Source organism: Doryrhamphus excisus, linkage group LG4 (genome assembly GCF_037039965.1).
Source record: "Doryrhamphus excisus strain RoL-2023G ecotype Guam linkage group LG4, RoL_Dexc_Guam_v1.1, whole genome shotgun sequence".
Lineage (NCBI taxonomy): Eukaryota > Metazoa > Chordata > Actinopteri > Syngnathiformes > Syngnathidae > Doryrhamphus > Doryrhamphus excisus.
In genome coordinates, this window is record NC_136360.1 from 15,456,799 (window position 1) to 15,471,949 (window position 15,151).

Genomic DNA, 15,151 nt, shown 5'->3' on the forward strand with positions numbered 1-15,151 from the left:
GGGCGTCGTGCAGGAAGCGTGCCAGCTGATCAGCAGCCTTTTGGTCTTTGCACCTTTTCCACCTCAGGCTGACCTTTCAACTGATTATGTTCCTGTTGATGTCACATGATTATGATTATGCTACGCTATATCCGCCTACACCCGAGAACAACGCAACACTTTTATTTTGCTCAGCAAAAGGCCTCAAATGCTGATGAGAGAAGGATCATGACACAGCTGTACCCCAGCTTGGCCACAACAAAAGGCTATTCCATAATGGGGGGGTGCAAAGCAGTCAGTATTGTACACTAGAACCCTGCAGGATGAAGTCCAGGTGAAGTCCAGGTGTCTTCATGATGATGAGTTTGTGGTCCAAAAATCCATCCATCCATTTTCCATACCGCTTATCCTCACTGGGGGGTATGTTGGGGGGGCGGAGTCCACCCTGGACTGGTGGCCAGCCAATCCCAGGGCACATATAGACAAACAACCATTCACACTCACATTCATACCTATGGACAATTTGGAGTGGCTAATCAAGCTAGCATGTTTTTGGAATGTGGGGACCGGACTAAGCGGAGAAAAACCACGCATGCATGGGGAGAACATGCAAACTCTACACAGAGATGTCCAACGGATTCAAACCCAGGTTTTCCCATCTCCTGACTGCATGGCCAACATGCTAACCACTTCACCACCATGCGGGTAAGAGATACAAACAACCAACAAACAATACATGGAATTGGAATACATGGAATACTGAAATTCCTGAGCAAGCAAGTATTGTAGTACGGCGACCCGCATCACATCTGGCGAGCGCTCACAAGGAGCGTTGTTAGGATGAAGAATAGATCCTGCCGGCGTTGACCATCTCGTGCGGAGCCCCCCCCCCAACCTCTTGTGTCCTTCTGTTGTATCACTTAGTCCACTTCAGTGGCCTGAGTATTGAACCTTGTTCTTCAGTACATTTGAACACTGCCGAGTCAGCACAATGGTTCAAACCAAAACTGATGTTCTCACGTCATGATAGGATTTACCCAGAAGTAACCCAAACCATCTTCTGGAACTGCTCATGAAAGCTGAGATCTTAACTTTGGCGGTGACTTGGTTTTTCCTCAAGTGTTCTCCCGTTCAGGCATTGAGCCCAGAATGTCTTCCTGCTTGGCGGTGTACGCTCGCCTCACCTCGTTGTTTCCTGGTCTCCAGCATCCCTACCTTCTATTTGCCATCATTGCCTCCAACTGATAACGCTAATTCCCATCCAACACCGTCAGCCCAATGTGGAGTCCCGGCAGACTACTTCCGATTATCATTTCCGGTAATATGCACCTCCTTGGGATAGTTAGGGGATTTTCCAGGACCAAATCATCTGCTACAAATGCAGTGCAGCTAACGTCAAGCCCCCCCATCACTTACTATACTTACTATATTGGGTAATAAGAGTATAAATGTGGCTATAGGGATGTTATACCATGTCTGGAGGGCTCTAGTAATGTCACCGTAGGCTGTGATAAAGTGATCATCGGTCAGGCTCAAACACCAACACAAACAACCTTTCCGACCAAGAGTACCAGTACAACGCTTGGATCCACGCAAGGAAAGGTGTTCCATGAAAGCCAAGCTCAGGGATTGTCGATGTGGGATTAGGGAATTGTTGGGGAATTATTAGGGAATAGGGGTTCCCATCCTGTAGGTGGAGTAGAACTTGAACCCACAACAATTGTACTCCTGCGTTAACAAGTGACAGAAGCGTTGAGGGAAATCCTCCATGGGTTCTGGCTCTGCTCTGTTTTCAACTCCAAATGCCAAAGGGAAGGATGATAATTGAGGATTTATGAAAGAGTACCTTGCCTTCTCCCAAAACTCCACTTGGGTAATGGTCTGATGTTGGTTGTTAGCCAATGACTGGCAGGCATAATGCTGTCATTGCTTCCTGGGTTGATGGCAATTATGGTAACCATAAACACAAGCATGCATAACACAATATTTTTTTGACTGCTTGGATGGAACTTAACGACGTTAGTCATGTTTGTTACACACGAAATAAAGCATGACATCGAAGGGAAACCTTTAGAGAAGTAAAACATCTACACAGCATGGAGAGTATGCGGATAAAAGCAGAGAAAAGCAGGGGCAACAATCTAGTCAAGGATTTCCAGGTTTGCCTGTCTTTGGCCACCTCCCCAATTCCATGTGGTGGACATGGAACAGCAAGAAATCGACTAGCTGGTCTGAATGAGCAAGGAATGATCAATCAGGAGCGATCGCTCTTCTTCTGGTGTGGAGGCTTCAGGCAAGTGGGTGAAGAACTCCCACTCCATCCATCCATCCATCTGTCTATCTGTCCATCCACCCATTCCTCCATCCATCCATCCATTCATCCGTCTATCTGTCCATCCACCCATTCCTCCATCCATTCATCCATCCATCCATGCACCCATCCATCCATCCGTCCATTCACCCGTCTATCCATCAATCCATCCATCCATCCATGCACCCATCCATCCATCCGTCCATTCACCCATCTATCCATCAATCCATCCATCCATCCATGCACCCGTCCATCCATCCATCCATCCATTTATCCGTCCATCCATCCATCCATTCATCCACCCGTCCATCTATCTGTCCATTCATCCATCCGTCCATCCATCCATTCATCCGTCCATCCAGCCATCCATCCATTGATCCGTCCGTCCGTCCATCCATCCATCCATCCATCCATTGATCCGTCCATCTGTCCGTCCATCCATCCATCCATCCATTGATCCGTCCATCCGTCCATCCATCCATCCATTCATCCATCCACCCATCCATCCGTCCGTCCGTATGTATATCCATTTGTCCATCCTTCCACCCATCCATCCATCCGTCCATCCATGCACCCGTTCATCCATCCATCCATCCGTCCATCCATCCATCCATTCATTTTCTATGCCGCTTATCCTCACCTATCCCAGCTGTTTCTGAAAAGACATTTCTTGAGAATAAATTTCTTCTCCAACAGGCTGAACTCCTCACCTTATCTGTGAGCATTAAGACAGCCCCCCCCCCCCCCCTCTTTAAGACCTTCACCAGGATGATCTGCTATCATGTCCTGCAGAGATGGACCTGTTGATTCCATGGTCTACCCTTCCCTCACTCATTGACAAAGCCCAATGATACAAGAACTAAGCCATCTCCTGCTTCAAAGCATGGCCTCAAACAGGCCGGTTTCTAATCACCGTTCATCCCGGCCAAGTGGCCTAACCTCCGCCCCATATCTTCTGTAGCCACATGCTAACCAATGATGAAGAGCATGCTGAGCAGGGAGTCGGAAACCAGTCAGTCAAAGGAAGTCAGTCGTCCAGCAGATGCTGACGGTTGCCTGACGGCTGCAAAGAAAGCTACCGGACCTTCAGCTCAGTCAAGACCACCCTTCAAAGGCCCCAAATTTAACACTGACATGTTTTGATCCCACATCTTGGTCAGCGAGGATGGGCTGGAACTGCTCGGCAGCCAAGGAAAACAAAGATCTTTGCATCTCACCAAGTTTGCCTCTTAAACGCCACACTCTATCTGGGACACTTCCATGTCCTTTTTCAGTGCCTGGATCCACCAAGACAAGAGAGAATGAACAAATAAGCGCATTATGATGCCGAGCCACAAGTTATAATGAGACTGTCATAAAATGAAAGCGTTTTTATGCAGACCATTGGCTTTAATGACACCTACTTTGTTTTTATTCTTTCATTTTGAAGGCCATGCAGCCTCAGCTCCATCATGATATATTAGTTCATACTGCAGATGAGTATCTCATACACACACAAGCGCTTTATGTGTGTTACAGTCTTCCGAGGAAAAAAGCTCAATAGGAATTATTTTCTGAAAAATAAGATGATAGTAGTGGTACCAAAACATGCTGGTACCAAACCATTACAACTATTCCAACAACATTAGTCCGTTTACCCATGAATCCCTCCAAATTGAGTTCTTTTCACATTGGGACACTACAGACAGATTCCCACAGGGGAGTCCTTTCAAGGAAAACATTTTCACCATCATCCACAATCCCTTGTCCTAACGGCGGCGCCTCTTGCTAAGTCAGCCACAGCAAACACAGGATGCGCTCTCCACGCTCCAGGTTGACGGACGTAGCCTTGCTTGCCATGCGCTGCGTGGAATCCATCAACCGTGGAAAGAATACTGCTTGATCAAAATACTGTAAGTGATGTTATCATGGTGCGCCTGTTTCTACAGCATCTATACGGTATCAAGTGTTGTTGCAGGTTTTTGGGAGGTATTTAGAGGTTGCTACTGGCAGAATATGGGAGTGTCCATCGTGAATTATTGGAGAAGAAGTGCTAGCATGCCACAGCTATGTAGAACAACAACAGCTATGTAGAACAACAACAATTATGTAGAACAACAACAACTATGTAGAACAACAACAACTATGTAGAACAACAACTATGTAAAACAACAACAACTATGTAGTAGAACAACTATGTAGTAGAACAACAACTATGTAGAACAACAACCACTATGTAGAACAACAACGATGTAGAACAACAACAACTATGTAAAACAACAACTATATAGAACAACAACAACAATGTAGAACAACAACAACTATGTAGAACAACAACTATGTAGAACAACAACAACTATGTAGAACAACAACAACTATGTAGAACAACAACTATGTAGAACAACAACAACTATGTAGAACAACAACAACTATGTAGAACAACAACAACTATGTAGAACAACAACAACTATGTAGTAGAACAACTATGTAGAACAACAACAACTATGTAGAACAACAACTATGTAGAACAACAACTATGTAAAACAACAACAACTATGTAGTAGAACAACAACTATGTAGAACAACAACAACTATGTAGAACAACAACTATGTAGAACAACAACTATGTAAAACAACAACAACTATGTAGTAGAACAACAACTATGTAGAACAACAGCAACTATGTAGAACAACAACAACTATGTAGTAGAACAACAACTTGTAGAACAACAACAACAGCTATGTAGAACAACAACAACAGCTATGTAGAACAACAACAACTATGTAGAACAACAACAACTATGTAGTAGAACAACAACTTGTAGAACAACAACAACGATGTAGAACAACAACAACTATGTAGAATCCAGGGAAAAGGAAAAGGCGTTTCCATTGCTCTTTGGAAATCATATGAACTTGACAATGGCCAGCGGCGTCACGTTGGCCAGGTACGGTACGTATGATGGTTTATGCTATAGGAAGTTGTCGGTGATGACTCACAGTTGCCTCTCCTGCTCTCGCTGGGAACGCAGTACGAGTCTTTTGTTTCAGGAAACCAACAACTTACCACTCCCTGTGAGAACGCGACCACTATCTCCGACCTTTTCCTGTGGGTTTGTGCGAGCAGACCGCTAAGTAATATCCCCTCAACTGTTAGGTAAGTAGCAGTCATAAAGGGGGAAACTTTGGATTAGGGTTGGTGGGGAGGGGGGTGCGTTTTAAATGCATTAATAACAAACTTCATCAGCATACTTTCCAGTGACAAAGTATGATGAGTTCATTATTTGCTGCTCATCCTTCACTCATGAAGTTCATTTTCCGGGCATTTAGGAATGGACATCATGGAAGTGTTTCTAATATGCTTATCATTCAACATGTCCGAAAAGGAACAGGAGGAATGAGAGCTTATCTATTTCAATTCTTTGTTATCATATGTGCGTTTTGAAACCAGTTAGACATCACTTCCTTCTCTTGCTCATTCATAGTTCCCATCAGAATATCCCTTGAATTCCCACAAGACCCCCTTTCTGTACACACACCCTTCCTTGGGAGTGTTACGTGTGTAACTGTCTGTGTTTGTGTTTGTGAGTGTCGGTGGAATAGCCGTAACTGAAGTTGAGCACGGTTCCCTGAAGCACATTAGCCCAGCCTGCAGCGTCGCAGGTTACGGCGAGGGCAGCCCAGCTGCTTAGACAGGTATGTGGAAAAGCGAGGTGATACAAAACAGAAATGGCCGAGGAGAACGACAAAGGGGGAAAGTGAGGAGGAGAGACGGGACACTCACTAAATGGACTTTGGATGTCGCCTTTGGGATGTCGATGTCATGTCCACCTGGACACAAGACTGGCCTGGCAGATCCATGGCTTTGTTGCGCTGCTGAAGCAACGTTCCAACATAGCAGACCTATCTCGTCAAGAGACTGAATGAGTCTTAAGACTTGACTTGGACTTGTATGTCTTTCCAAGAGACTTGACTTGGACTTGTATGTCTCTCCAAGAGACTTGACTTGGACTTGTATGTCTTTCCAAAAGACGTGACTTGGACTTTTATGTCTTTCCAAAAGACGTGACTTGGACTTGTATGTCTTTCCAAAAGACTTGACTTGGACTTGGACTTGGACTTGGACTTGTATGTCTTTCCAGGAGACTTGACTTGGACTTGTATGTCTACCAAAACTTGTATGTCTTTCTAAAAGACTCGACTTGGATTTGCATGTCTTTCCAAAAGACTCGACTTGGATTTGCATGTCTTTCCAAAAGACTTGACTTGGACTTGTATGTCTTTCCAAGACACTTGACTTGGACTTGAATGTCTTTCCAAAAGACGCGACTTGGACTTGTATGTCTTTCCAAGAGACTTGACTTGGACTTTTATGTCTTTCCAAGAGATTTGACTTAGACTTGTATGTTTTTCCAAAAGACCTGACTTGGACTTGTATGTCTTTCCAAAAGTCTTGACTTGGACTTGTATGTCTTTCCAAGACATGTGACTTGGACTTGTATGTCTTTCCAAAAGACTTGACTTGGACTTGTATGTCTTTCAAAAAGACTTGACTTGGACTTGTATGTCTTTCCAAGAGACTTGTTGTGGACTTGTATGTCTTTCCAAAAGAATTGATTTGGATTTGTATGTCTTTCCAAAAGACTTGACTTTGGCTTGTACGTCTTTCCAAAAGACTTGACTTCGACTTGAATGTCTTTCCAAAAGATTTGACTTGGACTTGAATGTCTTTCCAAAAGACTTGACTTGGACTTGTATGTATTTCCAAGACACTTGACTTGGACTTGTATGTCTTTCCAAGAGACTTGATTTGGACTTGTATGTCTTTCCAAAAGACTTGACTTGGACTTGCAAAGTAGCGCCTTCCTGGTTTTCGCTCAGAAGGGCCAAACAAAGGTCAGCCTAAAGAAGACTCCACGTAGTCTGGAAGCGCAGCAGTCATGTTTGATGAGGAAATAACTGGACCAATGCAGGCTATCGCTGTGAGATCTGGGCTGACACAGTGAACTGACAGGAAGAGTCAGTCAGAAAAAGCGTGGCTGGAAGCGTTTCAAGTATAACACCGTGAGGAGAATAAGTGAGTGTGTAGCGGAGAGAAACCCCGTGGCTCCAAAACAGCTGGGAAGAAAAAAAGGAGAAACAACGAAGCCAAACCGCAAAGATATTCTGTCACTAGAAACGACATCATAAGTATTATGATTCATATCTAAGAAATCTGCTATCACACTAGCAAGGCAGCAAGGATAACTGGTGAGGGATTGGAACCAGCGAGGCTGTTGCTGTTATTTAACCGTATTTGTACCGCCAGCTATCACATTCTTTGGTACGTTCCACTGAATGAAGTGGGCTGATCATCCCAAATGTTTGGCGCCATGAGACAACGTGTCGCTAATTTAAAATGTATTTTCATATTTATATGCGACAAGGCTTAGCGCTGCTAGCCTAGCGTTAGCCCTGCCCAATAATGTGTTTTTCTCTTCATTACAAGAAGATGCAAAGGACTCGGTCAAGGTGTTTCTATGGAGATTAGAATAAGAAGGGGCGGCACAGAAAAGTATCACGGCTGAGAAGAAAGGTCTTCCAGCGGCTCCATTCTGCTGCTACCAGCCCAAAACCCCGGCAGTTTCAGGAGAATATTATCTGCGAGATATAATGGCCTCGCCTTTAATGACACAACGCCTTTTATTCCGTGCCAAATTGCAGTAGCCCGATGCCCTTTGGCTGTTTCTTCCTACTTGTAGCACGGCTATTGAGTTTCCCCTCCAGTTTTTGGTTCAGATCAACATCCCCGCCCAGAACAAATGGTCTACCTCAGATGACTCTCCAAACACGAGTTTGGCCCAGGTCTCCAGCCGTGTTTCCTCTAACCTTCGATAGCCCTCGGAGGAGGGCCCCTTCTCATCCAGCGTTTCTGCTGTTTTTCTGTCTGCTGTGTGTTTCCTGTCCGTTCGCTCGCCAGAGGACTTTCATTCAGGCTACTACGAGATGAAATTCAAAATACAGCTGTCATCCACCACAAATGAAACTTCAGCGGGTGAAACCTTTGTGAAGACCACAATGTATCCCAATAGACATCTTCTGGATATTCTCATACTTTCCAGTACGCAAGTGCAGCGGAACCTCGGTCTTCGTCATCCGTTTGTTCCAACAGGTCAGACGAGAACCGAAAAATCCATTAATTCATTCATTCATTCATTCATTGTCTACCGCTTTTCCTCACGAGGGTCGCGGGGGTGCTGGAGCCTATCCCAGATGTTTTGGGGCGAGAGGCGGGGTACACCCTGGACTGGTGGCCAGCCAATCACAGGGCACATATAGACAAACAACCATTCACACTCACATTCGTACCTATGGACAATTTGGAGTGGCTAATTAACCTAGCATGTTTTTGGAATGTGGGAGGAAACCGGAGTACCCGGAGAAAACCCATGCATGCACGGGGAGAACATGCAAACTCCACACAGAGATGGTCTTTTGGAAAGACATTCAAGTCCAAGTCAAATCTCTTGGAAAGACATACAAGTTTTGGTAGACATACAAGTCCAAGTCAAGTCTTTTGGAAAGACATACAAGTCCAAGTCAAGTCTCTTGGAAAGACATACAAGTCCAAGTCAAGTGTCTTGGGAAGACATACAAGTTTTGGTAGACATACAAGTCCAAGTCAAGTCTCCTGGAAAGACATACAAGTCCAAGTCAAATCTTTTGGAAAGACATACAAGTCCAAGTCAAGTGTCTTGGAAAGACATGCAAGTCCAAGCCAAGTCTTTTGGAAAGACATACAAGTCCAAATCAAGTCTCTTGGAAAGACATACAAGTCCAAGCCAAGTCTTAAGACTCATGGAATTGAACCCTGGTCTCCTAGCTGTGAGGTCTGCACGCTAACCACTCGAGTGCTGTGCCGCCCTCCAATCCAACCTCTAAAACAGAATAGATGTAACAACAATGCGGAATAGGATGCTCCCTGCAATTGGCCGGTTCAAGATGAACCCCGCCTCTCGGACAGTCTGCTGGGATAGGCTCCAGCATACCCCTGCCACCCCAGTGAGGATAAGCGGCATAGAAGGTGGATGCATAGAATGCTTTGCATACAAGATCAACAATGTACAAAAACGTGTTCAGCACAGGAAATCTGAACGTCGACACTCGGGTATGTTTACTTCCTGACCTGATCAGGAAAGATGGCTGAATTTGCTACAAGCAACAAGAAACAACATTGCCTCTTTGTTGACGTTTTTATGTCTCCCAAGAGACGGTGCGCCAAGGAAAAGGAAAGCCATCACCACGGAAGTCAAGGTGAATGTGCAGAAGAAACGACCCCACCAAAACACACAGAGCTCTCAGGCATTAGAGGCTTTTCAGGCCCGACAAAGCCTGGCTTCCACTCATGGAACAACAAGACGGTGGATGAGTGGTGATGGCTGGTGGAACATCACCCTCCGCCATTCATGTCTACCTTTTATTGCTTTCTTCTTTTAGTTGCTAATCTCTAGATTTGCCGGTCATGAAGCAAAGCTGACAAGCCAGCTCGGAAGCAGGAACCAAAGGAAACGCAGATGGGAAATGTGAGGTGGGTCCACACCCTTGAGCATAATGCCTCAGACGCGGACTTGAGGCCATTACCAGCTCCTAATTCCGCTCAACAATCCGGAGCAATCAGGAATAGGCTCGTCTTAGAGGACGACTGGTAAAGCTCAGCCAGTGGAAAAATCAGTCTGCATAGCAACACAGAGACCGTGCCACAACAGGCTGGCTGGGACCCTCTAGTTCCAAGTTAAGTCCAAGTCCAAGTCCAAGTCATGTCAGGGGAAAACGGGCAGGCGGGGCCAACACCTGAAGGGGACAAAAAGCAGACAATCCCCACTCGGCGCTGTTGTTGTACAATAAACACAACATTTCACACAGCCTGCATCTGGAACACGCTGGGGGGCGGGTTGGGGGTTGGGGGGGGGGTCCACAAGTATAAATAGATTCTGTAGTTCCCACAGGTCTGTTACATACTAGGGGTGGGGCCGAACCCCAATACGTTTTGGAACCAGCAGGAATAATGACTAATGAAATAATGAATTGGAACATAAAAACATCCAATCAGAAAGCTGCGTTTCTTGATGAGACCAGTGCATGCCCAGATCAGCCAATGGAATGACAGATGGTGTTCAGCAGTCGGGGGCGGGGACAGAGCAGCCCAAGCAGTCTGCCTGCCCTTCCCAGCAATGGAGGAGACTAACTTAGTTAGTTAGCATCCCTATTTTGCTTTGCAAACATACTATTTGGTATTTGGTAGGTTTAAGTTAGTGTGGGATTAAGTACCCTTTAGTACATACATACTAGTAGATATACATACGTATACCCTCGAGTACATACATACTACTACATATATACCCTCTAGTACATAAATACTAGTACATATATACCCTCGAGTACATACATACTAGTACGTAAATACCCTCTAGTACATACATACTAGTACGTATATACCCTCTAGTACATACATACTAGTACGTATATGCCCTCTAGTACATACATACCCTTTAGTACATACATACTAGTACGTATATGCCCTCTAGTACATAGTACATACTAGTAAGTATATACCCTCTAGTGCATACATACTAGTACATACATATATACCCTCTAGTACATACATACTAGTACATATATACCCTCTAGTACATACATACTAGTACATATATACCCTCTAGTACATACATACTAGTACATATATACCCTCTAGTACATATGTACTAGTATGTATATACCCTCTAGTACATACATACTAGTACATATATACCCTCTAGTACATACATACTAGTACATATATACCCTCTAGTACATACATACTAGTACATATATACCCTCTAGTACATACATATCCTCTAGTCCATACATACTAGTACATATATACCCTCTAGTACATATGTACTAGTATGTATATACCCTCTAGTACATACATACTAGTACGTATATACCCTCTAGTACATACATACTAGTACATATATACCCTCTAGTACATACATACCCTCTAGTACATACATACTAGTACATATATACCCTCTAGTAGTACATACATAATAGTACATATATACCCTCTAGTACATACATACTAGTACATATATACCCTCTAGTACATACATACTAGTACATATATACCCTCTAGTACATACATACTAGTATAATATATACCCTCTAGTACATCCATACTAGTACATACCCGCTAGTACATACATACCCTTTAGTACATACATACTAGTACGTATATGCCCTCTAGTACATACATACCAGTACACACATACATACATAAATACTAGTACATATATACCCTTGAGTACTAGGGGTGTGCAACGCAACCCGTATTTGTATGTGTTTTTCTATTTAAAATTATATTTCCATCCCACTCTATCCCATCCTATCCCATCCCATCCTATCCATCCCGTCCCATCCCGATGATAGAGGTATTTCTCCCAGCAGCTGAGAGTGCGTGCATGAGTACTGTAAGATGCTACCTAGTAGTTTTCCTAAGTAGCCATGCTAACCGGCTAGGAATCCAAGATGAGCCGCCTTCCTGCTGGATGATGCGTTTGTGGTCATGTCTTGATCACGGATCCCATGAATCCAGGTTGAGGGAAGCTAGACACGCAACACTCACCACGGAGCCAGATAAAATAGTCGGCCTGAGAAACTGCACCGAGCACTCCGGTCTGGAACTATATTTGACCCCCGGAGTACGAGAGAAGAGGTCGCCGCAGGGTTGGATGAAAGTTACGTGAGCATTTTGACAGCAGATCTGATGTTGCCTTCAATGCCGCCAGCCCCGCCACTTTCTTCTCAACATGCGTGCTGAAAGCAGATCTTTATTGAATTAGCTCCTGACTGTAAACGTACCTGCAATCAAGCGTGGAGCTAGCTTAGGTCTTACGTCAGCAGCTAGCCCTCCACACGTAAAAGAGCCCGGCGCCTCGCCTGTCAGTCACACTTCGCTCATTCGTGTCCTTCCCACTTATAAACAGCCGTACACGACGTGACACCGGAGATCATAGCTCGGTCTCGCAGGCGTTGCCTACAGCCACGCAAACATCACAAATGCAAATCAGCTCTTCAGAAGATGACTCGCCAGTATTTGACGACGTACAAACATACGCATACGTACGCAAACGTAGTATTTGCACAGCCGCACCGGGCTTGACAACTACGTATATGATGTACTTATTGTCGTGTACTGGACGTGAAATCAAATATTAGGAGTATCAACTTTGGTATTTGCTCTTTTTTTTTACATTTTTGTTTTTTTATTTCCCATATACAGTATTTCAACCTTTTTTTGCTAGTATGATATAACTTTATTCTCATCATATTTGGACTCTATTCCTACAATATTATAACTTTTTCCTCCAAACTAAATTTATATATACATACTATATTAATAAACAACTTTATTTTCTTTACTTTGTAATAATATTATGACTTAAAATTAAACAGGATATACTGTAAACATATCTTTTAATACTCTATGCTAGTAAAACTTATGTCCTTTTTACCCCCCCCCCCATTCCAAAAACATGTTAGCTTCACTGACCACTCCAAATTGTCCAGTCCAGGGTGGGATAGGCTCCAGCACCCCCGCGACCCTCCTGATGATAATCGGTAGAAAATTAATTAAAAAATGATATTTTCAGAATGAGCCTGAACATGCATCACTACAATGCACCACATGGCGGCGCTGTTACAAACACCTTCAGGCTGAGGGAGGGATGATGGCCCCTTTTACCTTTGTGGAATATTCCTGTGGGAAAAAAAGAAAACCTGTGCAGACTCCTGCGATGGAGCCCACCACAGGCCGAGTGATGTTTGAGGAGGACTAAAGAAGAAGAATCAATGGAGGCAAGTCTAGCATGGTGGAACAATGGCTGCTTCTTCCTCTTTCACTCATTCTCTTTGAAAAACTTGCTTAGCATTAGCATATGTCCAAAGCACAGCATGTCCCATGGGTGGATGATCTTGGGTGCCTATATTATATTATCATTGTATTGTTTTGGTTATGAGCTGGGATAGGCTCCAGCACCCCCGCGACCCTTTTGACGATAAGCAGTAGAAAATTACTGAATGAATGAATGTTTTTGTTATGTACACTGAATAATAATACTTTAGTCCCATGTACTTCCCAATACAAAGTCAAATCTACAAAGGTCATATGGTGACGTCAGAGGTACTCATGCACGCCCCCTGGTGGATTAAAATCAATGTTTTTAGTTGAAACTCGTAGTTGCTGCTAGTGTTGTAGCCTCCATTGTGTTTGTTTTCTTAGGAATTGACGTTGATTCGTTGTCATGATGCTAGCATTCTTCGCAAGATGAGTCAGTGAGTAAGGAATTATTGGGGAGAAATGAGTTCCTAGACAGCTTCCATGTTGGATATGACTGGCGCTTGTGAAGGAACGAGTCACTGATTCACGAGTAAAGGAGTTTGAAGTAATTAGTCATATTTGTGAAGTAGAGGTGATGGTCGTTAGCTAGCTAGCACTGGCTATCGCGGCTTCTTAAAGGGAAAATTCCCAATCCTTATGTGAAACATGAACGTGTATTTCTTTCCCACTCGGTGGCCTGGAGGTTAGCTGGTTGGCCTCACGATCAGGTCAGGAGGTGGGGGCTCTGTCATGTTGTCATTTTTGGAACGTTTGGGAACAATGTCCCAATATTATGTCAAGGAAATTCAAAAAGGATTATTTAAGAAGGAAGTGAAAGGTGAGGTGCTAGGAATAGTCTCACCTTCTCATCTCCTGTCCAGGTGGCACAGCGGTCGAGTGGTTAGCGTGCAGACCTCACAGCTAGGAGACCAGGGTTCAATTCCACCCTCGGCTATCTCTGTGTGGAGTTTGCATGTTCTCCCCGTGCATCCGTGGGTTTTCTCCGGGTACTCCGGTTTCCTCCCACATTCAAAAAACATGCTAGGTGAAATGAATGAAGCATGAAAATGAATCAACTAAATGAACTAAACTACATTGGCCACTGGTCTCGCTGCTCATGACTATAGGGGTGTTATTTCATGTCTAAAGGGCTCTAATGTTTACAAATTTAGAAGATCGTAAACAGGTAATTATGAAAACATTCAATTTATTGATATTCAATCCTACTTTGGCCTGCACGGTGTGAAGTGGTTAGCACGCAGGCCTCACAGCTAGGAGACACGAGTTCAATTCCAACCTCTGCCATCTCTGTGTGGCGTTTGCATGTTCTCCCCGTGCATGCGTGGGTTTTCTCCGGGTACTCCGGTTTCCTACCACATTCCAAAAACATGCTAGGTTAATTGGCGACTCCAAATTGTCCATAGGTATGAATGTGAGTGTGAATGGTTGTTTGTCTATATGTGCCCTGTGATTGGCTGGCCACCAGTCCAGGGTGGACCCTGCCTCTCGCCCAAAGAAGGCTGGGATAGGCTCCAGCACCCCCGTGACCCTCGTGAGGAAAAAGCGGTAGAAATGAATCTCCTGTCCATCCCAAAGCTGAGCTGAAGCTTCTTCTTCTTCTTAAGTCCTAGCATATCTACTTTCATTATCCCCCCCAGTCTGTAATATACAGTATAAGGAAAAGTCCAATGTTTCTTACAGTGAACCTCTCACCCTGTGGAGGAGTCCTGACGTGGTCAGGTCTAGGACCCCATGATTCATGGTCTTCATATCAGTGACGTGTGCTATGAGGAAGATACTGACTGAAAGAGTTCCACACTGAGGGCTTTTCCCAGCTGAGTGTCTGGTTGCTCTTGGGGGGGGGAAGGCAGGTCAGCTGCTCCGACGTTTCTTCCTGGAAATATCAGGATGGACCATGGGATAGTGAAGACTTTAGCCACACCCCCGGGTGACCCCCAGGTGCTCCCCAGGTCCCCTCAGGTGTC